This window comes from Falco naumanni, chromosome 3 (assembly GCF_017639655.2).
Source record: "Falco naumanni isolate bFalNau1 chromosome 3, bFalNau1.pat, whole genome shotgun sequence".
NCBI classification, from domain to species: domain Eukaryota; kingdom Metazoa; phylum Chordata; class Aves; order Falconiformes; family Falconidae; genus Falco; species Falco naumanni.
The window spans coordinates 106,188,427-106,213,727 of NC_054056.1; the positions used below are offsets into that span (position 1 = coordinate 106,188,427).

The 25,301-nt window shown below is 39.3% G+C and overlaps 1 long non-coding RNA gene across 1 annotated transcript; it reads right to left on the reverse strand.

Annotated features, from left to right (window-relative positions):
- Window positions 1-397: 397 nt before the first annotated feature.
- On the reverse strand, window positions 398-4,625 carry LOC121085517. Its single transcript, XR_005827091.1, has 2 exons — window positions 4,366-4,625; window positions 398-518 (listed from the first exon to the last, which is right to left on the reverse strand). It is a non-coding gene; the product is annotated as an uncharacterized LOC121085517 (long non-coding RNA).
- Between the last annotated feature and the right edge of the window lie 20,676 nt (window positions 4,626-25,301).

A 25,301-nucleotide genomic window follows, 5' to 3' on the forward strand; every position in this document is an offset into this window, starting at 1 on the left:
TCCCGCTCATCTTCCCCAACTGTATCGCTGGTCAACAAAGACAGAACAGCATCCCTGGAAGCCAATTCAGGGCACCTAAATCAGACACCTGCTCCTCAGAATCACCTTTGAGAAGAATCTCTGCTTTTATCCATTGACTATAGAGAGGAAAAAAGGCAGATCCATCTGGAGATGTCAATGCCTCTTGACTCCGAGTGTCACCTGAGGCAAAGTCACATGAAAACGCTAGAGGAGAAGACCACTCACAGGTCCTTCTGTTCTTCCGGGTGCATCCTGTGCTTCGCTCATCAGTGCATGCAGATTCCACTCACAGTTGGACCACAAGGCCCGTTACTGTGCTGCAGCATTCAGTTTCATTTGCCAGATTTACCCTCCAGACCATTGCAGGATACGGATATTCTAGATGTCAGTATTTTATTTCTTGATGGATGTGTTATTATTAACTTTCATAGCATAGATCAAGATACAAAGAAATCACAGTCCTTGAATTTGAAGATCATACATGAAGTTTGTGTGACCTGATAATAAAAAAAAGGAATTATTTTTATGATCTGAGAAAATATTTATGTATGATATAATATTAAAAAATAAGAAAGTCTGATTTAAAAATAAGATAAAAAAAGAAACAGGGGTTTAGGAAGTACAAATCGCACTCTCTAATCCCAGCCTCAGCTCTGCTTTGTGACCACAGGCACTCATGTACTTCCCTCATTTCCTAAAGAGATTCAGTAATAGTTTTATTACTATCTAGCTCCTAGGTAACATTTTTATCCACCAATCTCAAATTACTTTACTAACTAAGCAACATCATGGTTTTGTTGTCCAGATTTGGGGCAGAGTCTGCACAAGGAGAAAGAAAAAGGCTTGTTCAACCTTCCCAGCAGATCAGGTTGGAACAGAACACCCTTCTCCTACATTTCAGGTTATTCCTGTAGCTGCTAACCCCCACTTTGCCCATTGGTTTCTTATCCACAGTGGATTCTGAACTAAATTAATTAAAGTTTGAGGAGCCTACTGGTCCTGAGTTGAAATAAGCGACATATACTAAGTACATGATAAATATTTTATGCATCGTCTCCACAAGACACCAAAGACTATTATATCATTGGTCAAATTACAAGTAAGAATTTGCTTGACAGGCAAAAGAAAATGTTGTTTTCTGACTATTTTGTATAGCTGGGCAGAAAATGGATTTTCAAACCAAAGGGGAAAAAGATAAAACCCAGAATCTTACAGAATTCTTTTACAGAACAATATGTAAAAAAAATGTATTTATTTCAGGTTAATGAAAACCTTTTATTCTGTTAAACTGAAAATACTATCTCATTGGCAGACCTTTAATATGTCCTTTTAAAATGAGAAAATCTACTTTTTTTTCTCCTGATTTTAAAAGACATATAATAAAAATCAGGAAGATTTCCAAATTATTCTTTCATTATAGACAAAAATTAGTTTCCCAACTCTTTTCTTCTCCACTCTTCCCATTTTAGATGGTTCTTGCTGTCACCACAGAGATGAAATAAGCATACAGTGTATTTTTGCCACCTGGGTCACTTGCTGATGAGGCCTTCACACAATTCTGCAATCGTGTTGCTGATTGGAAGGATTTACCATTTGTCCTTATACTCAGTGACAGTGAGAGGATACAAGTCCAAAACAAAACTGAAAAAAAGCGTGTGACAGAAATGTGGCCCGTGGGGAGGCTGGCCTAGGTGCTTGCATTCAGCTTCACCCTTCCCACAGAAGTCAAGAGCTAAACACTGTCCAATGGCCACATCTTCTGAAGCACGTTGCTCATTCCCACCAGGAAATTTTGTCCCAGTGTAATCTGATGGTTCATAAAATTTCTCAGAGATTTCTGGACAGAAGCAAGCTGTTTAAAAGGCTGTGGTCCATCTGATTCAGCTGCTGTATAACTGTAAATACCTACTTCTCCAGCACACAGATCAACTACCTTATGGGTAGGCATGAAGGAAGCCCTTTCACTGGGTACCAGATGTGGTGTTACACCATTGCTATGAAGCGTTGCCCATCCAACTCCCTTCCCAAGCAACTTCATGTGCAGCAGAAGACTCAAGACATTCATTCCTTGAGAAGCTTAGTTCATCTCAAAGCTCACACATCCCTGTCCAACAGTTCTGAGAGTCCCAGGCAGGAAAACACAGCAGCTTTACAGCTCTTTAGGCTTGCAGTGAGCATAGTTAGGCTGCTTCAAAGCTCTCTGGAGAATTTTACTTAAATGCCACTTTTCTAGTGTTTCTGAAAATCCTGCAAAACATCATAGCAGTAGAAGAAAAGGGAACTAAAATATCCAGTGATGAAACTTTTTCTACTGTTTCTGTTTCAAAAAGCATGAGATGATTAATTTAGCTACAAAGAAAGCCTACTACTATCATAAATGTAGATGTTTACTCTGTAGTATGTGCTTTCAACCTGTCTAAATACTTCAGATCTGCCCTTTTACAACAGTTCCTGTATTATTGCTTCTATCTCTTCTGTACTTTTCAGTAAGTACCCTAACTTTTCTTATCAGTGTATTGTAATGATTTACTTAGCTCTAGTTAATAAGCTACTTCTGTTTATATTTGTATTTCAGGATTTTTCACTAATTTAGTTGCTGTTTAACGCTAAAAGTTACAAGTCGATCCAAGTATATGAATGTGGTTTATTTGACCTTGATATCAATGTCAGTGTAGCACTGATTAAAGAGTTATCAGAAGTAAGCTAAATGGAGGCTTTACGAGCAGAATGCTTGATGGAAGGGCATTCTTCTAATACCAATTTGTTGGAATTTCCTTCCAGATCTGCTAAAGCAAAACTGCTACAATGGGAATATCCAGGGGGTTTAGATGAAAATTCATACATTTGGACAAAAATGATAATGGACAAATCCCACCTGCCTAATTGTTCAACTGTTACGCATGTATATGTACATCAACTGGTTATCAAGTTTGTGTGTAGTGTATATCTCATTTTCAGTGTGTTATGCCAAATCACAGGTGGAAGAGGGCAAAATACAATGAAGCCTTGAGATATTATAACAAATCTCATATTTTCCTGTGGCTGACTTCTGACATTCAAATATTTGAATTTGACATCCCTGCCATGGCTTTCCATTGGCATTTCCCAGTTTTATCTTCTTGGACAAGCTATCAGGATGCTGAATCAGAAGAGAGATGTCAACACTGTAAGCCACGTAGGCCAGAAGGTGTAAGTTCCCATTTGCCACAAACTGGAGATCTGTAGTACCGAGCTACTCTGAGCTTTTTTCCCATGCAGTGCCCTGGCTAAGTATCTGTAGTGCGCTATCACTCTTACATGTAATGGTTGCAAAAAAGCTTATAGGCAAAAGTGAAGTGGTAAAAGAAAACTGAATTAAAAGCAGTCATTCAAGGTGGAAAAGAACTAATATAGCCTGGCTTTCAACAGCCCTTTCTGATAGCTAGCAAGTTATGTTTGCCTTTCCCTCGATGGAGACATCAGAAGAATGTTCCTTTTTTATGCAACTGCTTACTTTTCTGAAGCAGTTTGGTATTTAACATTGCTTGGGATTTCTACTTCATGAGATTTTCTTGAAATTAGACAAAGACCTCAAACGTTATTAGGAAAGGTCAGACGGATAAATAGACACACGCACACACAGAGAGTATGATCAAACAAGCCTCATTTCCTTACAAGCCTGAGGTAAAAATAACATTTTGAAATTTCCACTGCCAGAGTTTTGAGCACTTCTCGTTACAGGATCAGGAATGAACCTTGGCACTGCTGACTAGAGTCATTTATTGTAGACAGTAGAATTATTGTTTACCCTCCAACAAATTGTTTCCCCCTTCTTCTGGGCCTCATATGAGAAGTGGGCAAATTGCTTAAGAGCAGAAATCTAAATCCCACCATGGCTACCAGATTCTCTCAACCTTCTGAGGCATACCAAAGGACTCGTAGATGAGGAATAATTGATGTGTCATGCTTAATCTATTCTTTGTGTGTGGATATGTGTCAGCACGTTGCAGTTTCCCTACGTCATCGACCCATCGATTGAGGAAAATTCACCTACCACAAGTTCAGAGAGAGAATGCTTGTCTGGGCATGACAGCAGCACAGAAACCTTCTGCAAGATGATCTACAAAGAACTGACTGGTGGGAGAAGATGAATACAGAACAATTAGTGCCTCATAGTAAAGGAAGTGAGGGCTCACAGTGCAATGCACAGATAGCAACACTGCTGCTAATACAAAAAAAGGGATAACCTTTTTCACACATATGGTACTTTCAAGATTACAGCCTGTGTAACTGTGTAAAAACAAAGCCTACAGTGGTGTTTCCTTCGAACAAGAAGGTAACACTAAAAGAAAAGCACGAGCATACCTCTTACTTGTTACTCCATGTAACACTCTTCTCCACCCCTGAGATCCATCATCCCCATTACATTTGTTCTCCTTCCCTGGAGCAGAGAGTCTCCAAGATGAAATGAAGGACTCTCTGACTTGGCAGCTGCCTTGGGAAAGGAGGGATTTACACAAGGGCAGGATCACCTCTCTCTGGCCTGAGCCCTTCCTCGCACTGTAGTCCTGCCTCTTATTTCTGAAAAATACTTCTCTGTCCCCCTCCTACTAGCTACACATTAACTTAGCCAGGGAAGGTGGCAACTATAGAGAGAGACACAAATAGGTCATGAATAAGCATCCAGCTATTTGACAGCAGGATGCAGTGGTTGCAATGACATCAGAAATGACACGCTAAACTTCTCCAGCTGAATTCAAGCTGGAAGTTGTAGCCTGTGTCTCGCGATGGGGAAACATGAATTTAGCACAGGCAAAGTGTGTGCTCACTGCAGAGAACAGAGAGAAAAAGCTCCCTTGCATAAATCATCCTCGGGCAATATTTTTGCCAGAAAAGTACTATTGAGACATATCTGAAAAGGTACGTTGCTACAATTCAGCTGAACAATAGTTGAATTGTAATGGTAACTGTTCAGATGAAGGCCTAAAAAAATATAAATCAGCAAGCTTATAGATGGCCCAAATTAGTGCATGTGCTGATGAAACTGAAGTAATCCAAGAATATTTGTAAAACCTCAGGCAAGGAGATGCCTGATGTCTCCTCAGAAAAAGCAATGAGCTTTTCTTCATATATCACTGACCTAACAATGAACTCAAATCTTGCAGAAAGCAGTTTGCACCTCATTGATGAATTCCCCTGTGTTTGACAACTCTGTAAGAAAACCAGCTGATGAAGCAGATGCAAGAGGCCTGATTATTTCTAGCACCATACATCAGAAAACTAACTTTATGCTTGTTTCAAGTTGTTGTTCTAATAGAAGGATAAACTCTTTCAAAGCATGAAGTGATGCCTCTTGAAACTTTGCCAAAAGGATTTTGTGACTTACTGAAAAAAAAAAGGGGTGAGTTATAAAATAGTGATAAACTGTATTGAAAACTGCTAGTGGGGGCTTATAGTCACAAAATTGCCTCACCTTGGCTAACGGAAAAGATGACAGAAAATCTCTCAGACTTGGAATCAGGCTGGCCATTTCTAGAGGCCAGATAAAATTACTATAGCCATGTGACAGCCAGTAATTATAGCTTTTAATAATTTTTTACTAAAAAATCAGAAAATTCAGTAAAAAAAACCTGCGCAGCAGAAAGAATTAGGAGAATTTGCAGGAAACTTGGGTTGTCAGTGATTGAAACTTGGTTTGTCAGTGATTGAAAATCTATTAATTTTTTTTTTTTTTAAAAAGGGAAGTTCCCCAAGAATATGCAGGCTGAATTCAAAAGGGAAGATCATGACAACACTTCAGAAAATTAAACTGGTGAAACTCTGCTCTATCTCCAAACGCCAACTGTGAATATGGAACAGCTGTCAAAGGCAATGCTCTTCTCAAAGACAAAATCCAGCATAAGCTCTGAAGCAAGAGAACTGACCCCATTTTGATAAGTATGGTTGAAATTTTTGGTTGCTCTGTCATTTTCTAAAATTATATTATAGCACCATGTATTCATCAAGCAATTCTTTTAAACGTGCTAGTACTATCTCATACTACCATTAGTTCTTTAATGAATTTTTGCGGTCAACTACCTGACAATGTACATGATCCGCAGACGTATATGAGTGGTTATTTTCAAGAAATTATAACTTTAGAGAAGTTCAGATTGCTTGACATGTAGATTATTTGTGTCAATAATATGTAATAAAGCTACAAATTTCATACACCACATTTTCAAAGCCAAAAACCTAATTTGCTCTCTAGCAAAAACCTGCAAAATAGGTCATCTTGCAGTTGTTTATGGTCAAGATGCAAATTCCAGGTAAGAAAGTGCCTGAAAGTCCACTGCTGGGATTGGGAAGGATAATAACTGCTCCACTATATTTGTCTTCTTCATTATATTCTGATAACTCTTCCCTACCCAGCATTAAATGTCTAAATAGAGATCTGTGTCTGCATCTTTTGTATGCTTTCCTTCATGACCTGGAAGCAATGTGCCATGATGCATATGGTTTAAGATCCCAGCCTAGTTCCATCATCTCCCCGGCTGCTCTTTCCAGTGGTATTCCATTCTTCTAAGACATAAACAGACCCTTTCAAACAATTGATCTCCTGGATTATAGCCTTGTGTCAGCTTCACATCGAATGGACTCTCTTCTTGATACACATTGGAATGCATAGTAATATCACATAATTTCAATTATATTTGGTTTAGCCATGAGTTTACTTAGTTCTTTTGCCCCTCTCTTAAGACTCTCTGGAAGGCTGCAGTCCACACCATTATAACAGTATCTTCGTTGTGGTTTAATATATCTTCACTTTGGTTTAACTCTCGCTGCTTTTGTGGTGCCCTGTTCAGCTTGTGATATAATTTGTACTTCAGCATCACCTCCTTTTATGACAACAATGCTAGAAAATTAGGGTATTACACACTGCTGCTAAAAATGCCATAAACAGCCGACCATCAAAAAGAAATGTGAATTGGACTGGTAGGGATAACAGGTCATCTGTTAACAACAAAATGCATTGTCTTTTGAGGCCTCTTCCTTGGGTAATAAAACAACCTGTCATAATAAAATTTCTTGTGGGGGCACTTATTATTTGCCAGCTACAGACAACATAAAGACTCTTCTGCTTCTGACCACCCTATGTTCCTATGGCCTGTCCACCACAATTACTGAAGGAAAACTGTTCGTTAGGCACTGCTGTAAAATATTTTCTGTATAATGCTGAAGCACTCAGAGGAAAGAAAAAGAGCTACTAAACAAAAACAGTGACAAGACTGCAAGTCTTGTATTCTTTGAAAAAGAAGTACATTTACTTAATGTACAGTAGGACACAGAATAATGATCTGAGTTTTACAGCAGTTTTTGTTCAAGAGTTCAGATGGTGGGTAAGGTGTCTGAAGTTAAAAGGAAAAATGCCTCAGAGACACTACTTCAGACAGCGTATTTTTAGCTTACTGAGCAAGAAAAAATGGATAAGGCAAACATTTCCCAAAGTCCTTGGGTTTTGTATGATCTGCCTGACATAGTCAATTAAAAAAATCTAAGGAAACAGTCCTTGCGTGTATTCATGCACTAAAATCAGTGAAGACTTATACACAGCTTCTTGGTGTAATTACTCAGGGTTTCCAGATTACCCACATCCACTTGCATTGATAGGGTATTTCATTCCACATGCATTCCTGGGGATGTCTTTTCCAGTCTTAAATAAGCCCATATTCAGACAAAATTCCTACTTGAACTGAGCAAAGGTTTTTGAGCTTAGAAACCAGTCAGAATCAAAATAGTCCATATCTAGAGGTGACCTACAAGAAATCTCATAATCCCCGCTCTGAGAACACAGTATGGGCACATACAAACAGCTGAATCAGGTTAGACCAACTCATTTAGCTGAGGTGGATACTGGTATTTTTCTGTTTAATAACATTTCCTCTATTTCTTTTTCCTCTCATAATTTTTTTCAATCACTTTTGGAAACCATGAAAGCTTCCACCATCCAAAATGTCCAGGGCGCAAGGAGTTCTTCATATCTGGGTGACAAAAAAATCAGCTTTTGGTCTATGAACCTACTGCCTGGTAGGCTGATGTACTAGTTCTTGTATTGGAAGAGACAGTGAACAATAATTTCCTATTCACCTTCTCCATGTCATTCATGCTTTTGCAGATCCCCTTCCACTCATTTTTTTTTTTCTCCCAGGCTGAAAAGTGCCAGTCTATTTATTTTTTCCTCATATGGAAGGTATTTCATGCCTCTGATAACCCCTTTTGTCCTTCTTGAAAACTTTCCTGATTCTACTACACCTTTACTGAAGGTGTAGGGGGAGGAAGGGAAGCATCCTGAATTGAGCACCATAACCAAAATGCTGATGTACATGGATTTTACAGTAATATGATGTTTCCTGGTTTGTTCCCTATTCATTTCCTAATACATCCTGATACTCAGTTTGCTTTTCTGAGGGATACCAGGGTGAGGAATGGACACTTTCACCAGGCTATTTATTGTAACTACAAGATTTTGTCTCTCAGTGGTAGCAGTCAGTTCAAACTCCATCATCCTGTTTACATGGGGTGGGCTTGGGGGGTGTGGGTGTTGCTCACCTGTGCTGTGTTCTTTCCTTAGAGTCACAAAAAGCTGTGAAAAAGTAATCTCTCAACGTGATATTGCAGAGATACCAGCTGGTCAGCATGATCTGACATGTTGTATCACCTCTTTCCTTGGCATTGGTCTAGCTCATGCCGTATCCAGAGGTTATCTTCTGGGACTGCTCTGGGATTCAGGTCTACTGGCAGTGGGAATGAAGAACACAGTTTCACTTTGCATCCCACCAAAGCTGGGAAAAGAGGTGACCAGCTGTTCCTTCCCACCAGGCAGCAACAGCTTTTATGAGGGTGAAAAAAAAAAATAAAAAAACCTCTGGATCTTATTATTGCTCAACATTTTATGTTCAACAGTGAAAAAAGAGGCAGGTGACTAACCAGGACTGTTTGAAGTCCAGCTGGTGCTGTCTGGAAGAGGATGTGTCGCCTGTAGTTGTGAGGTACTGAGGTGAAGTGGCGATTTAGAAGGTGGCTTCGTAAATAAGTCAGGGTTTTATAACTTGAGTGGTTTAGCCTCTATCAAATGCATATCACCTGTTGTCCCTTATCAAGCTCTCCTCTGATGTTTTTGATTCACTTAGTTCATTCATTCTTGCCATACAAAACAGCATTGGTGGGCCTGGTCTCATAAAAGCAGATCACTAAGGCCCTTGGGGCACAGGAAACCAGCAAATGCATGTTAAAAAAAAAAAAAAAAAAAAAAAAAAAAAAAAAAGGAAAAAAGCCATATGACCTAGCACAGGAAACAAATCTAATGAAGGAATGTCCTCAGCTTTCACAGGAAATTATTTTCATTTTATGCCATTTTCTGCCTCCATAAAAAGTAACAGAGTTGACCTCCTGCGCTCATACCTAACCTTTCGGCATCAAGGACTAGAGAGAAGTGTTGCCTTGACCAACAAGATGCTAATCCATTAAGAGTGTAACACAGAACAGACTTTTTTCATCACAAGCAGCTTAACTGTCACACCACAGCCAATATTTTCTGAGACTGAGTTTAGCAAGGAATGGGGATATTTGCTGTTTTGTAACCAAACTGAGATATTTAAAAGGTGCTACATTTTTAGAGAAAGCACCGAGCGCTTGCTTTCTGGCAAACAGATCCCAAATGGGATATTCAGAATCACTGACTGTTCCTTAAATCCTCATAGTGTGTATTAAACATTGTAAAACAAGGCTGTAATCAATTACAGGCAGTTGTTAGTAGGAAAGGTGGTTTAACCTGACGCTTTTTGTCACACACATGTGCTGATTCTGTTTGGTTTTGATCTAGGGCAGAAACTGAAATAATGTTTTTATTTTCATCTCCTGTACTCCACACCCTAGTTTGCTTTAGCCTTGTGAAGGAGCTCAGTATCTTCCTGTACGACAGACCCTGTATTCACATCTTTTATTGCTGATATGATATCTAAGGAAGAAATTGTGCTGGGCATGGCCTGACTCAAAGAAAGATAAGCCCACAATGTCCTTAAGTGGCACTGCTAGTGCTGGAACAGTTGTTGATTCAAACTCTTGTGTTTGCTTTCTTGTGGTATAAAAGCTCAAGAAGGTAGAAATAACAGCAATAAAACGACTAGATGTCAAAATGTTATTCCTTAAAGTAACTGCTTCTGGGGACAATTCCACAAAATGCTTTGGGTCAGGAGGTGAATGCCCATGCCCATACCCCTTCATTAGTTATACATGCTAAAAATACAGAAATAAAGCCTCAAAAACATGATTCAAAGGAAGCCTTACAGGGAATTGATGATCGGCCTTTGAAATAACTTTATCTACACCATATTCAATTTCTTTCTGCAACTTCCTGCAACTCTCAAATTAACACAAGTGCAATGAATCTTTGTGAAGTAATGAGTTTAATGAGTGAACAAGAATCAATCAGCCTCCCTTGTTTCAAAACCACTAATAAGAACTTAAACCAAGTATAAACCTCTGAGTCACACAGCCTTTTGTTAATAACATGCTTTTTGCTTTGAAGAGAATAATTAAATCATCACCACATTCCTTTTTCTCTGTATAACTTCCTCTATGATATGAATTTAGATCAAAACATACCCTTTCTCCCCTAAGGGTTCTTTGTTATATCACTTTGGAAAATGATTTCATGAATGACTTTTGTCCTTGAAGGCATACAAATCAGGCAAGGAAGTTAGCAGGGCTGATTGCCTGAACCTCAGAAGGACTTGATAAGCCAGACACACCCTAATATTTTACAACTGTGTTAGATAACATACAGATCTATGCAAAGCTTGTTATAAAGCAGAAGCTGTAAAAATCTGGGCACTGATGCAAGGAGTACAACAGGCAGGTTAGCTTGACAGTGGAGGGATATATCAACAAAATAGGCATAACTGCAAAACACAGAACATCCAAAATCTGTTTAGAAACATAATAGCCGACTCTAAAATACATATGAAATTGAGGCTGGATCAAAGATGTAGGGGAATACGATTTTGCCATAAAATTGGTATAAGACTTTAAGAAGAGCAAAAATCTAAGTGAAAAGAAAGCTACATTAGACTTTCTCTATGATTGTGGACCCTGGGTCATAAAGGAAAAAATGTATTGTAGCTGGTTAATATTACCATTTGCTGGATCAGGTAAAGGCTATTGAATGCAGAATGTGGAGAAAGATCAGAGGCAACCCAAGTCTCATAAAATGGTGATAATGGGTGACCTTTGTAACCTGCATATAAACTGGTCAAATGTCACAATGGGAAAAGGTTAACAGAAGCAATTTTTTGGTACCTTAAACGATTGCTTCTTGGAATAGCTATTAACCTACTGTATTTCCATCTGCCAGTGTGTTTTTAGTTCAAACAGGTAGTGTATTATTACTAACAGCTGCATATCCCATATAGTTATGATGAGGTTCACGGAGCACAGTGAGGTCAGAGCACCAGGGGAGTGAATAAAGTGCAGAACCACATGTAAGGTGACCTGGTTTCTATTCCGCATCCTGCTGAAGATTTGCTGAGTGATCCTGAATTCAGGTTCTTTCGCTTCTTTGGGCTTTCATCTTGCCATCTGTAAAGGAGGGGTATTGTTTACTCATCACAGTCTCTGGGAAGCTAAACTCACTGATATGTAGAGAGCTTTGAGATCCTCTAATGGAAATGGTGGGTAGAAGTGTAAAACATCACTATGCATGTTGAGCAGTTATTGTTTATGGTCTGCGAGTGCCTCAAAAGGATGTCATCTTTCAGCAGATGTTCTAAATCAGCAACATTGTCTCCAATTAGGCTAAAAATACCATGACTGAGACCAAATACATGAAGTCCACTCAGTCATTGACATCATGGTAGATTAATCTTCTTTAACAAGGGAAAAACATACTCTTATTTCAAGTGGTGATGGAAAGAGTCTGAGAAGGCTCAGCGTAGTGGCAGGAGCTTCAGGGAACTATTTTCATGCTTGCCATGGAGCACAGATGGAGAGAGCGCGGGATGTCCTAGCTCCGTGTGGGAAGGAATCTGCAAGCTACGAGCATTTAGTTCCTCGTAATGCATGACTCCAGCTATCAGCTGGTCAACAGGTTTTCTTCTCCCACATAGAAGAGGGATCCCTTTGTTCAACATTATAGCTTTGCTTTGGTTGTCAAGCCGTGAAGTCAAGTCCACACCCATATTTGTCTTTATGCTAAACATAACCCCCCCAAAAAAGGTTAGTCTCACACTCTCCCTCTGCTTTCAGCCAACTAACTCCCAACTCTGAATCCTGTTTGTGTAACATTTCCAAAAGCTTGAGCTATATCCCCAGATCTCAGCTTGTTATTTCCATCTTCATTTGTTGATCACTTTATACTCCAACTTTAAAATGTATTTGTTTCCTCTTAGGCATGTAGCTGTTAATTTAGCACTTGAAGTATCTGTGTGTGAGGGCAAAGTTGCAGCCTCCCACAAAATAGATCGCACATAGACTTTTCATATGTGTATGCTATTTGACTCGCATCCTGTGTAATTAATGCCACCTACAGCTATGCATTTTGCAGAGTCTTTATTATTGAAATGTGTGCACTAAAATTCCGTCCAGTAAATTTGCCTTCCTATATCTTGAGCCAAATTACCAAAAGAGAGCCCTGATTCATGTGTGACCACAGACAATTTATTCTCTTGCTGGATTCAGTTTAGTGCAACCGGAACCTATTCTGGGGAGAAGAAACATTGTCTCTTTCTGGGCTACTGCCCTGGGAAAGGGGGAATTTTGCAGACTGGTATGCATTTCTCTGAAGAGTGGCGTTTCTTTTTAATTATGTTTAAAAATGGAAGGAAGTACAAACAAAGCTTTCAAATATGGATATGTAGAAGCACGATTTCAAATATATTTTGGGTCTGATCCTACAAATGATAAAGGGGTCCACAGCTTTGATTTTTCTGGTCAAGCAGGATCAGACCTTTCACTTTAAAATAGTGTGTCCTCACATTGTAGAAGACCAAAGGATCTTGAGCTCATTGCCTTTCCACCTAATGCCTCATTTTCTTACAGGAGGCTAAAAATAATTGCTTCAGCTGGAAAACGTTAGCATGTAAAAGGGCAAGACAAAGATTAATTAAAGGAAGAAGTACATGTACAACAATATACATGTTTCTACATATGCAGGAACAACTACAAATGCATTTAAAAGCTGGACTTTTAATTATGTAAATGTTAAATTGTAAATTCAGCTGAGTTTGCTTCAGTGCAATCCCAAGGCCCACACGCTTCATTTAGGAACATACTTGTCCAAAAGCTGCTACAAACTAAAATGACAATGAATGGGTCACACATTGGGAAAATGTTTGACTGGATGCATAGATGATGTATGTCCATTTCTTTATGCACAATCCACATATGTGCACAGTGACTGTGACTGCACCAGACCAGCAATGTTTTTCTCTGCTAATATGCGTGGCTAATGCAGCAATGGGTCCATATTCACCAGGTGTGAGGTGCAAAAATCCCCACCCAAGCTCTTCACAGATTGGTACCTCCACAGGGCATGGTCCGGTGCCCTTCTGGGACATGATTTCAAGCCCAGAATGCAGGACAACCTTCAGGCTGATTAGCTTGGGCACTGTGCCCTGCTAGGTATCCAAATTCCTTTGAGTGTCTCCCTGCTGTACTTGGGTGTATGCTGTCCTCACACCCTCAGGCTGCCAGAGCCCACACCCAGGAGCCTGCATCAGCCCTCTCCTTACTCCTGCAGAGCTCTCATCCAAGGAGAAAAATCCTGTCTCTTGGCTCTCTTTTTAGCTGTGCAACTGGACTCTGGAGAAGCTGGAGAAGTTTGCAGCCTCTAAAGTGGGTCTATATAATATGCTGCGTTTTGAGACAGTAAGCAAATTTATGACAGAACATAAACACAGTGCCTATAAAACCGTTTTACAGTCACTTTTCAGAGTATGACTGCTCTTTAAAATATTTAGAGATATTTTTTAATATTTTATTGGATATCCTGGTTTACAAGTGCCTAACAACCCCACAATGTAATGCTTGACATTTTCCTGCCAATATCTCTAGCTTCCAGTGTTTCAGACTGTGTTTCAGCAATAATATCAACTGACTTTATTCAGCTCAGTTTGCATCCTCTGAAAATGATGTGAAGAGGCAGAATGAGGATTCCAGCAGTGCAATACATACATTAGCATGGACCAAAAAACCAGGAAACCTCCCATTTAAAAAAAAAAAAAAGTGTCCTTTTTGGGGAAGGAAAAAAAAATATCATGCATTAGAATGGAAAGTCAAGACTATGAAAATTTACAGGTAAATTGGCTCACTTCCCTTTGTAGATACTTTGTATTCTTAATTATTCACTGGGGAAAAGTCTGAAATTTAAGGATTGCACTTCTCATACATATCCTAATTGTCAAATGAGAAGTGTGCTTTCTTCATCTCTGTCTCAGTGTCTCAGGACCGTAATGGAGTAAATCCTAAAAAAAAGGAAACAATGCATTTGGTTTGTAGCATCTGCTAGCCAGTGGGGAAGAAAATTCACCTGGGAAAATGAAGAAAGTGAGGTCACGTTGGCATCTTTTTAAAAGTTACTACTTCTCAGCTGTTTGCTTCTGCTGAGAACCACAGCCTCAGTAACTACTTCTGTTTTGCTGTATCTGTGGTGCAGGAAAGATGAAAATAGATTTTACTTTGGAATGGAAATCCAAGGATTTGTCTGAATTGCAGCATCTCAGAAGAGGGGCCGAACCTTGTTACAAAGTGCTAATGAAATTGCAAGTAAACATAACCTGTAGTTAAATCACTACTCTGAATCAGAGAGTTACTCTGAAAATGGCTATGCTCTCATGAGAAGCCTAGCCTTGCTTTTCTCATCTTCCATGAGAAATTCCTCTCCTCTTGGAAAGCTGTCAACTGGCTTAAAATGCTAAGACAGTGTGACAGAGGTGATTCCTCACCTAGGGTAGCATGTTGAGTTCAAGTCACAGCGTAGCCAGTTGTAAATATTCTTACAAATCAACCCAGTGTCAAGAGGAAATACTGCAAACAGCACTTAATGTAGGGCTGGTGGCTTGTGTTTTGCTACAGAGGTCCAAGTTTGCTTCCCCCAGGTGAAGGAGAAAAACGATCCTGGACTCCCTCTGCATGCACCCCAGATAAGGAGTTGACCCCTGAGACACTTGGTTAGAAGAGAAAGTCTTTTTCAGTAGTTCCATAAACCAGGTCTGCTCACTATTAACCCACACTTATCTCTTCCCCTGATTTCCCCAAGACCATGCAGAAAAAAAAAAAAAAAAAAAAAAAAAGCAAGCTTATTAGGAACAGCACAGTTAAAATATCAAATTATCATTAAGTCCTCTAATGAACAAATAGTTTCCACGGAATCAAAACCATAAACGGTCATTCTGTTATTTTTTCCCAGCCCAGAATACAAACAACAACAGGTTGTTGCTGTGTGGTGCTGAGTTTCAGCCCAGTTTCCAGAGGCCAGCAGGCAGTTGTGGAGGTAAACCACTCTGTTTAGTTTGAGAGCTTCATCTTGCAGCATATCCTGTGGGCCCGTAAGATCTACAGGCAGTGAAAGAAATTTGTTTGAATCTGTACATTGCCTCTTTGACATCAGTTGCTGGTGGTGACATTATTTTAACATACGGCAACAATCCTGACCTTTGCCTTTCACGCTGTCTTCATACAGCAGGACCTTAGCAATGAAGAGTGGACTTGAATTCCATGGTGGTGTGCCCCACTCTAGGCCGTAGGCATCAGAGGTTTGGCATAAATAGAAAAAAAAATAATACATTGAAGTCCCTTAAGCTGAAATGGACTTGATGTTGTTTGAACAGAGGAGAAGTTGTGCTGTGGTGAAGCAGACAGGCTAAATACTGCTTCTGCTGTGGACAACAGATGTAAACATGCTGGTGGCTTGTGAGAGGCTGAGAGCAAGGGAGTGTGACGAGCTTGTGCCCCTCGAATGTTAGCAAGTGGTGGCAATACAGAAGTGCATCTACTTAGGAGCACCAGGTAAGCCTCCAGGAAGAGTATTCATGTCAAACAATGGAAATGCTGTTAGAAGAGGGTGAAAATGAAGCCAGAGAACAGCTCATAAAGCATTGTTCATCTCCAAACAGCCCTTTGTGGTAAAGGCTCTGCCCAAGCAATAATGTTAGCAATACGTCCCAGATTTTCAGAACAGCAGCCAGGTTTGAGAACTTCAAATCAACAAGTATCACTGTCAGATCACTGAATAATCCTTTTGAAAGCCCTGTTTTGGTCTCAGTTGCCCCTTTTCAAAGATGGTTTGCATCAAGGTTAGTCAACATAGTTTATTTCAATAAACTCATCGAAGAGCAGACTGAAGTAAGTCACATAGAAAGGTGAACAGGGCAGTCAAAGATAAAGAAGGGTTTCTAATGATCATCAACTAGGTAGTCTAGAGATCTTCACATTTTAAAAAAATGATGAGGAAGACATACTTTCTAACTATCAACCACCTTTCCTAAAGTGGCTTGTGAATGTTTTCCAAGTGCATTAAAGGAAAAAGGTATTTGCATCCTCGATGCACTTCAACACACACACTTTGGAGAAATAAGTGTTTGGGGTCCTAAATGGTTACTGACCGTGATTAGACCTTCTCAGCTTATACAGCAGGAGCAATTCTTTTCCAAAACAATGAGGTTCTGAAGTACAGCCTCATAAAGAAGCACAGATAAAAAAATATCGTTGTTTCTCTTGAAGGTGAAAGAAAAAGCAGAGATGTTGACAACTACCCGTCCTTGCCTCTTTGACTTCAGTTTCACATTCACAAATGGATGCTAAGTCTGTTAACATTAAGGAAAATTTCCTAAGTGGAGGTGGGAGGAGAAAAAAACAAACCAGTCATTCTGGGAATACTCTGTACTGCTCTCCTTTGAGTATTCCGACAAGATCAACACACACTGTGAATACCAAACTCTGTTTTTAAAACTGCAAAACCAGAAGAGTTCAGCCTGAAGCTAAACTTTGGATCTAGAAGCCTCTGTAATTTGGGGAAGACTGAATCAGTATCTGAACACTGTGGCTCAGACCTCTTCCTAAAATATAACAGTCGGCCTCCATCTGCCCTCACTGTGTCCTCTTCTCAGATGACTGCAGCTCCTCTGCTTGCTGTGGCCGACTGCTTCAGAATAAGACTGCACCAGAGGGCTGTGAGATGACGAAAACTAGAAGCAATAGGAGTCTTTTCTAACATGTTATTCTGCAGTACGCTTTTTTATTAGAGCCTGAAGAAGCTTTAAGTGAATGACTCAGTGTCATTATATCATCCAGTCTTTATCTCTTGAATAAAACCACAATAATCATAACCGCAAGTTTCAATTATGTTTATTAGCATTTGCACAAAAATTGTTGCATTAAAATTAACAGCTTTACTTTTATGATGTATCATCAAGATCTGCTGCTAGTCACTGCCTATTGTAGTGATTAAATAAACAAATATTCCACCATAATTTTCCAAATTATTAAGGTGAGTTTTTTTGTTTCATCCACCCTGCAATGTTACATGTCCTGTTAAAAGCCATGGGATCTTCTCTTGGTATGTAGAAAGCCCCTGAATAATGTGGTTACCATGAGCTAAAAATGTTTACATGTCAAGGAGCCAGAACAGTGGCAGTTTTATTATATTTCCATGGTGTTTGATTTGCCTCAGGGAGTTCAGAAGTGTCTTATATAATATTTGTGTTAGAAGTTTTGTGACTGGTGCTTTGAACAGGTTCATGGAATGCTTTGCAGATTCAATGCTTTGCAGATCCTTCTAAGGAACCTGCTGGTTTTGTTGCCTGTGATGCTTGGACACTGGGTTCAGTGAATCCAAAGGCTGATTGCAGCCCTGCATTCTGGCTGAAAGGGTAACTTACTACTCTAGCAAGAGCAATAGCAGATTGCTAAACTCAGTTTAAGCATCCTAAAAATTTGCAGGAAGAGAATATAGCATGGGGCTTAAACTTCAAGTATTTTACAGTAGCAATCTTCCTGTACCTAACAACTGCAGTTGCATATGCATTTATAGACGTGTGCCTCCAGTGGAAGTGGAATATGTCTGCACCGTGAGATCTGCAGCTACTGGACACTGTGAAATCTGAACGGGTAAGGCATATGGCAGCTCTGTGGCATTGCAGTTGAGATCTAGATAATCTACCTCTGCTAAGAGGCCCCAAAATCAGCAAGGGTTTCTGCATGAACTTGGAGACTTGCAACTGCTGTCTTGCAACAATCAAAAAAGGAAAAAAAAAGTGACTTCTTCCAAAGACTGATACCAGTCACTGCAGGAATGATCTTTTAGATTCAGACAGCTCCAGTGGCTCAAGTACAATTTGTATACAGAGATAAATCTCCTTAAAAAAAGGAAATAATTAGTACCTTCTTTAAAAAAAAAGAAGACATACAAAGAAAGAAATCAAAGATTTAGTTACCCACATAGGACAAGTGCAGGGAAGAATACCTTACCTAATAGCTTCACTTTTGATATAGCTCTCATCTGAAAGAATGAAGTGACCCACATTACTGACCCTAGGTGGTATCTTTGCATATGATACCTCTGACCAAAATAATTTGTGATTGGGTTTAATAGTTTTCATAGAAAAAGAAGCACTTGAAAAGAATCAAAAGGCACAAATTCTATTTTTTTTAGTTTGCCTTGCAAAACAACAATCAACAAAAAAAGCTAATGATTTCTTATAGCTTGCTGTTAACCTTTTCAAGATATTTGGGAAGTAGAGATGTATTATTAACCCTGATCTTACAAAAAGGAAACAAGAGCACAGATGGATAAAAAGGTCCAGATTTTCAATGAAACTTAGGCATCTGTAGCCTACTGATTTAAATATCTTACCCAAGGTCAAAAACGCTTTTGTAACAGAATAGGGACCTGAACTAAATTAGTCCAATACTCAGTACATCTTTAATCATAACTGCTGTAGTGGTAAAATATAATGGTATTTTGAAAAATAAATTAAAAAATATTACTACGTAGTTATGTTATTACAAAGTTCACAAATTAGGATTGGAAAACACACATTACTACTGGTTTTGTTTTCAGTGTTGTATAAAATTTTTGGTCACGTCTGAAAAACCTGTGTACATTTTAAAATGCAGGCATGTGGGAAATCCTGCTGATATGGTGACTGCATAGTATGTTTGCTTTACAGGGAATCTGAATTTGTGCTTAAACTCCGTGGGCTAAGGAAGAGTCCTTGACAATGCATTGGAAGAGAGGAGAAAAAACCCAACAACAAAAAACATTGGTAGATTCTGGTGGCTACAAAATAGTCTGAGCATCTAGACATAGAAATTCACATGGTCAGCAATGTGTCAAACAGCTCTATTGTTTTAATCTTAATTTAGTGTGCAGGAATGATTATATTTTTGGACTTTTTTCCCCTTGTACTCAGTTCCTAATTTGTCTGAATCATACACACTTAATGAAATGCTGCTTTATAGTTCAGGCAACGCAGCTCTGAGCTCAGTGGGGTTGTTTTCCTTTGTGCCCCAGGCATATCTACAATATCTGGCTTGATTAATCTGTTGCCTTTGTATGGTTTATTTAAAATGTCAAATGAATTGTTAATGTGGGAAAACATTCTGGGCCAAATTCATCTTCCAGCTACACCTGTGCTGCCTAAGCAAAATCCACGTCATCATATAGCTGTAAGGAAAGAGTAGAATTTGTAACTAATTCAGAACAAAGAAAATACCCAAATCTTGGGTTAAATTTGTCATTGCTTGTAAGAAATGAATGCCTGTAATTAAGACTCTCATCGGTGTTAAATGAAGTCCACTAAAATCAGAAGAAATCTCAGTTTGGAGCCTGTTGACTCAAATTTAGAGGATCAAGATTTTTCCTTTTGTAATGGTCTCACAACCACACATGCCAGGTTTTTTTCCTTTTGCTTTTTCACAGCCACTCATTCATCTATTCTTTGACAAACACCTGTATTTGCATCTTTCTTTGTCTGAAAAAAATGTATAATTATCTTGATTTCCACCTAAAGTATTGATGAAACAGCATAAAGTAAGACATGGTGTCTCTCTAACCAAAGATCAGCAGAATATCTGTAAAATAGACGATTTAGAGATTTATTTCAAATTAGTAACTGATGTTTCAACATCAGTGGACAGAAACTTTGACTCTTCACCTTAGATGACTTCTATCTTTCCACAGCACTTTAGCTTGAACGAACTAGTTTTAAGTAGCTGCATCAATCTGTCTTTTCTCCTAGCAAGTTCTTTTGTTTTGTTTTGTTTTTTATTTTGCCACAGATACATGGTGATGGCTGTATAACCACAGCTGAGGTTACACCACTAGGTGTCTGAGCACATTACAACTTTTGCAATATTTGTGTGTTCAAGGTATTCTGGGAGGTATTTGCAGACGAAGAAGGAAAAAAATCTGTCATACCTGAGGTGCCTGAAGAAACTACATAGGTAATGGAAATGATCCAGTCACAGAGGCCCAAAGCTCCAGTGAGTTTAGGAATAACTGCCATAGACCTCCATGCTCCAGTGGCTGTGCATTTTCTAAGTACCAAATTGAGCAACACTCCAAGGGAAACCAGTGGATGTCTCCAAAACTGTGATTCATCCCATCTTAATGTCTGAGACAGATGAAATGAATCACTCTATGGAGTTACATTTCTCACTCCACAGAGTATGGATAGAGCCTGGGTGACTAGCTTAGGCTGAACGCCTAACTTTGATGGCTACCTGAAAAAATTATCATCCTAATTGACTTGTTACAACCACCATTCATTGATTTTGAGAGAAGAGTAATACAAAAGTCTAGTCTCCTGAACCTCAGGAGAAACTTTCTGAACAGTCCTGCAGGGAATACAGAAAGGTCTTGAAAACTAGTACTTAATATAATCAGAAGCCAAATGAACCAGACTGCACACTTCTAAGACTGCCACTAAAACTCAAAGTTTTAGTGTGGTGTGGGTCAGTTACATACTACAAAGATATTATTTTTTTGCTGACTCATCAGTACTTTTTCAGAGGTGTTTTGGTTTTTTTTTTTTTAATATATATATGAGTATTTGTTTTTGAGCTCAGCAATATTCTCAGACATTGTGCTGGCAAATTGCACCTACAGGTATCTCTTTTAAAAGCATCCCAAGAGGTTTCCAAATATTGCTTTCTAAAAAACCTGTAAGCCAATTGTCCACTTCAAAGGAATGCATTCCTGCTGACCTAGCAAGCTGTGAACGTGAGCCTTGCATGGTAACAAAGCACATGATGCACACCTAGAAAAGCTGATCAGCACCGATAGGGATTCATATATTTGAGAAAATGTGATGCTTTTGCTTCACCTCAAGACAAAGGCTCTGAAGGGAATACGGCTGCATCATGATCTAATGATGCAGGCCCTGCTGTCTCACCTGCTTCTTCAGCAAAGAAAACTTAGGTCCAGAACCTATTACACCAGTACAACTTCAGCTCAGTCCCAGCTTCAGATCCACCCCTGAAATCTCACAATATGTGTGCAGCACAAGCCACGTGGGAATAATAATACACACAAAACTCACAGAGGAGAATACTGAGAGTAATTCTGAAGGACAGGCCTTTGTTAGCCCTTCCACTTGCAGAAGCTCTTTCTCTTTTGCTTGAAGGTTGTCTTGTGTCCAAGAGTGCTTTTCAGGCCAGTGGCAAGCCCCATACAGCTGTTTTGATCAGCTCTCATTGCATATGTGGAGACAGCATACGGATACTGACAACTTCAGAACCTTTGTTGCGAACTACACTTTATTTTTTGGTACTGATCTTAGCCTTGTATCAGGCAGGCACTCCATTGGCAATCTACTCCTCATGCCATGCAGTTAACACAGTGATTCACTGCTTTTATATTTGGTGCTGGAGTTTACTTTCCTCTCTATTTTTGCTCTCAGAAAATACTAAACTGGATTTTGCCTTGTAAAGCCCATATATACTGTTTCTGCACAGACTCCATGATTTTTTAAACAGGAAATATGGCAGCACATCCTGAAACAAAACTGTCAGCTGCCAATAATGAAGAGTTTAATGATTTTACAGGCCTGCATGGGAATCAAGTTGTCTTTCCATCCAAATCCTTGAAGATCCACCTCCATTTTAAGGTTTGACTTTTGGTGATTTAGGTGTCTAAGCTGACACTCCATAAAGCCTAGGCCTCTCAAGCTGGCTGCATAGAGAGGAAAGATCCATCAGAAGAGGAACAGCAACCTAACTGAGGTTCAAGGAGTTGCCCTACAGAGTATCCCGTGCAGAAAGATGACCCTCTTCAGTCAGGTAAGTGTGAAGATCCAGACACCACTTTAACAATCCTGGAGACTCAGCTATCCAAGAGCAGCCTGAGCAACAGTGTCGAGGAGAGCTTCCTGACTCTGCTCTCCACACAGGCTCCAAGCCTGGTGCGGGGGTCAGAGGGAGGAGTTCAGATTCATTTGCCTGTTCAGCCCTTGGGCTGCCATCCAAGGCCAACAGCAAGAATGCCAATGGTGGTAGAGGTTTGTGTGATGTGGTGTACCCTCTCTGCTGCTCCAAAACAGTCTATGCTTTCCTTATTCTCTTGTGTTCTTGGAAATTCCAAGGGTTTTTTTTAAGATCTTACAAGAGGGTAACCAGAAACATTCTATAAAACAACAGCATTCTTCCAGAAGTGCATTTTGCTGCCTGGTAGCTAGCCACATCGCTTCAGTGTCTAACGGCAGTTGACTTTTGAGGTTGTGTTTCTCAGTGTGCCTAAAGGTGCACAGTTATGTGGTTTCCTGACCACCGTGGTCCCTAGGGACTGATGAGCCGAATCAGCTCAATACAGAATTCAGTGCTGACAGGAACACAAACGCCCCAGTTTGGCACTGCACCTAAGTAAACGCTTAAATCACACAGAATTCAGTGACATTTAAGCACAGGCTACTTGTCAGCTGCTTTTAACTGCATTAGTCATCTCAGCCACTTTCAGTTAGTATGACATCGGCTTGACTGCAATTTGAAGACCCCAAAAATGTGGCCTGTATAAAGATTCTCAGGGTGCAGAAAGGATCTTAACAGTAGGCAGTACAGGAAATACTGCAGTGATTGATAGGAGACATGGAAATGATTAGCTTAGCACTGGACAAGCGGAGACAGTTTGAAAAGTAGGTACAGAATCACCGAAAGCAGACAGGGAGCTGCTAAATCAGTTTTTATATATACTCCTCCACTCCATTTTTTTCTAGGCATCCAAGGTGAATTACTCCTGTCTAACTCACTTCTGCAGCAAATGCAGTTAAGTACGGAGTCTTACTTTTTGTTCCTACTTCAATTACACTGTACTGTAATTTATTGGTACAGACTCCCTAATGATTTTTCTCTTAGAGAATATTAAGAAGTCACTGGCTCAGAAATATAAGTGACTGCAATGATCAGTTCCACCACCCAATATACTGGCAAGGGAAGGCATTTGTTGTAGTAGTTCGAGACAATTGTCCTTTGAGAATGGCATTTTAAAGTGTTCACCTAAATTATGGTTGTGCCATAAATATGACAGGTTTAAACTATGGCAGCTGAGAAATTATATATATGAAAAATTACATGGATATGATCTTTTTGCACTGGTGCATAAAGATTTAATCTCCTGGGTTAAGTACCCAGAACACAGCAGTTGTGTCAAGATAATAGTTAGAACGATGCTCAGAGAAATGTTTCTCATGGTTATTTCTCAGAGTCTGATGTTTTCTTTGAAGGAAATGCCTTTCATGGAGTACAGGTGCAAAGCTTTTGTGGTGGCCCCTGGGCCAGTACTTTTCTGGGGAAATGTTGCAGGAAGGCAAAGGTGGCGAGTGACCACTGAAGGGTGGTCCCAAATACCAATTTGTATCTCAGCCCCTCATGTTCTAAGAATATCCCATTTATTTCTGGTTAAAGCAGCACAAATAACTACCAGGAAAATGGTGGCATTCCAGGAGAATTTGGCAGAGAAAATGCTACAAATAATTCCTCTGAACTTCTGTAACAGTCCCAGAATAGGCTGACAACTTTCTGAGAGACCTAGGTATTCTGGAAAATGTAACCTGTAGAAAATCTAGTATACTAATGGGGCTGTGACAATAAATACCTTCCCCACCCCCCCACCCCCCAGTTTTTCCTGGAGTAGAAAATATAAACTCTACCTATTATACCTACCCCTTGTAACCACTGTCATTATTCCATTTCAACTGTGGTGAATAAAGTTAAATATGTAGTCGTGAAACCGTCCCTTTTGGTGTGATACTTGAACCAGCCTTGTTCAACATTCTAAATAAGCTCCTAAGTATCAGGAGTCTGAAGAGGATCTAGGGGACCCTGGGTGCAGGCATGACATACATTCTGTGACAGAACAGATTAATGTCATCTTTAGTGTACAAGTTAAGAGTACTGAGCCAGCAGAGAGAGGTGACCATGCCCTGTGTGCTGCATAGTCTCCTGCTACCCTCTACAGAAGAATGATGCACACTTTTCTGGCACTCTACCTCTTTTAATTGTTGTAGAAAAGCTGGAGAGTGTTCAGAAGAAAGTTTAAAATGTTTTGAAGATGATGAAAATTTTGTCCATGGAGACACTTAAAAGGTCTCAGTTTGTTTATCTGATCACAAAAAGGATGGGAAAGATTACAAGTATGAACCCTTTTCCCAGGGAGAAAGGAGTGGATACTAAAAAGTTGCTTTGATCTAGGAGAGAAAGGCATCACATAATACAAGAAATAATGGACAAATACTTAACAGTTAATCAGTATAACAAACCACTGACAGCATGGATAGATTGTCTTTCTGGAATACATCTTTAAGATGAAATAGAAGCAGAAATTACAGTTTTCATATAAGAGTAAGTAGGTGATATTTAAAGGGCTGTAATAAAAGACAGTTCTAGGTAAATAGTATAATGGCATCTCTTGACTAAACTGTTAATTTACTTCTCTTAGTGAAAATAATCATGTATTTATTTCCTTCACATAAAATACATTGCTGTTTATAAGGCACACCCTTATAAAAAACAAAATTCCATCGCATGAACAAAGTAAAATCCCAAAGAAAAGTAATTACACAATGCAGAATTACAGGTAATCTTCAATTTACATTCCAGATACTACTACTGTAAACAGTTACCTTTGCTGAACATAAAAAAAAAAAAAAAAAAAGCAGAACAATTGCTTTTAAGTGTTTTTTTATATATATATATTTCTCATAAGCTTTAGTCTGCATTTAAAGCCATTGAAAAAATTCTAGTGAACACAAAATCAGATAAAAGCTGTGGGGTAT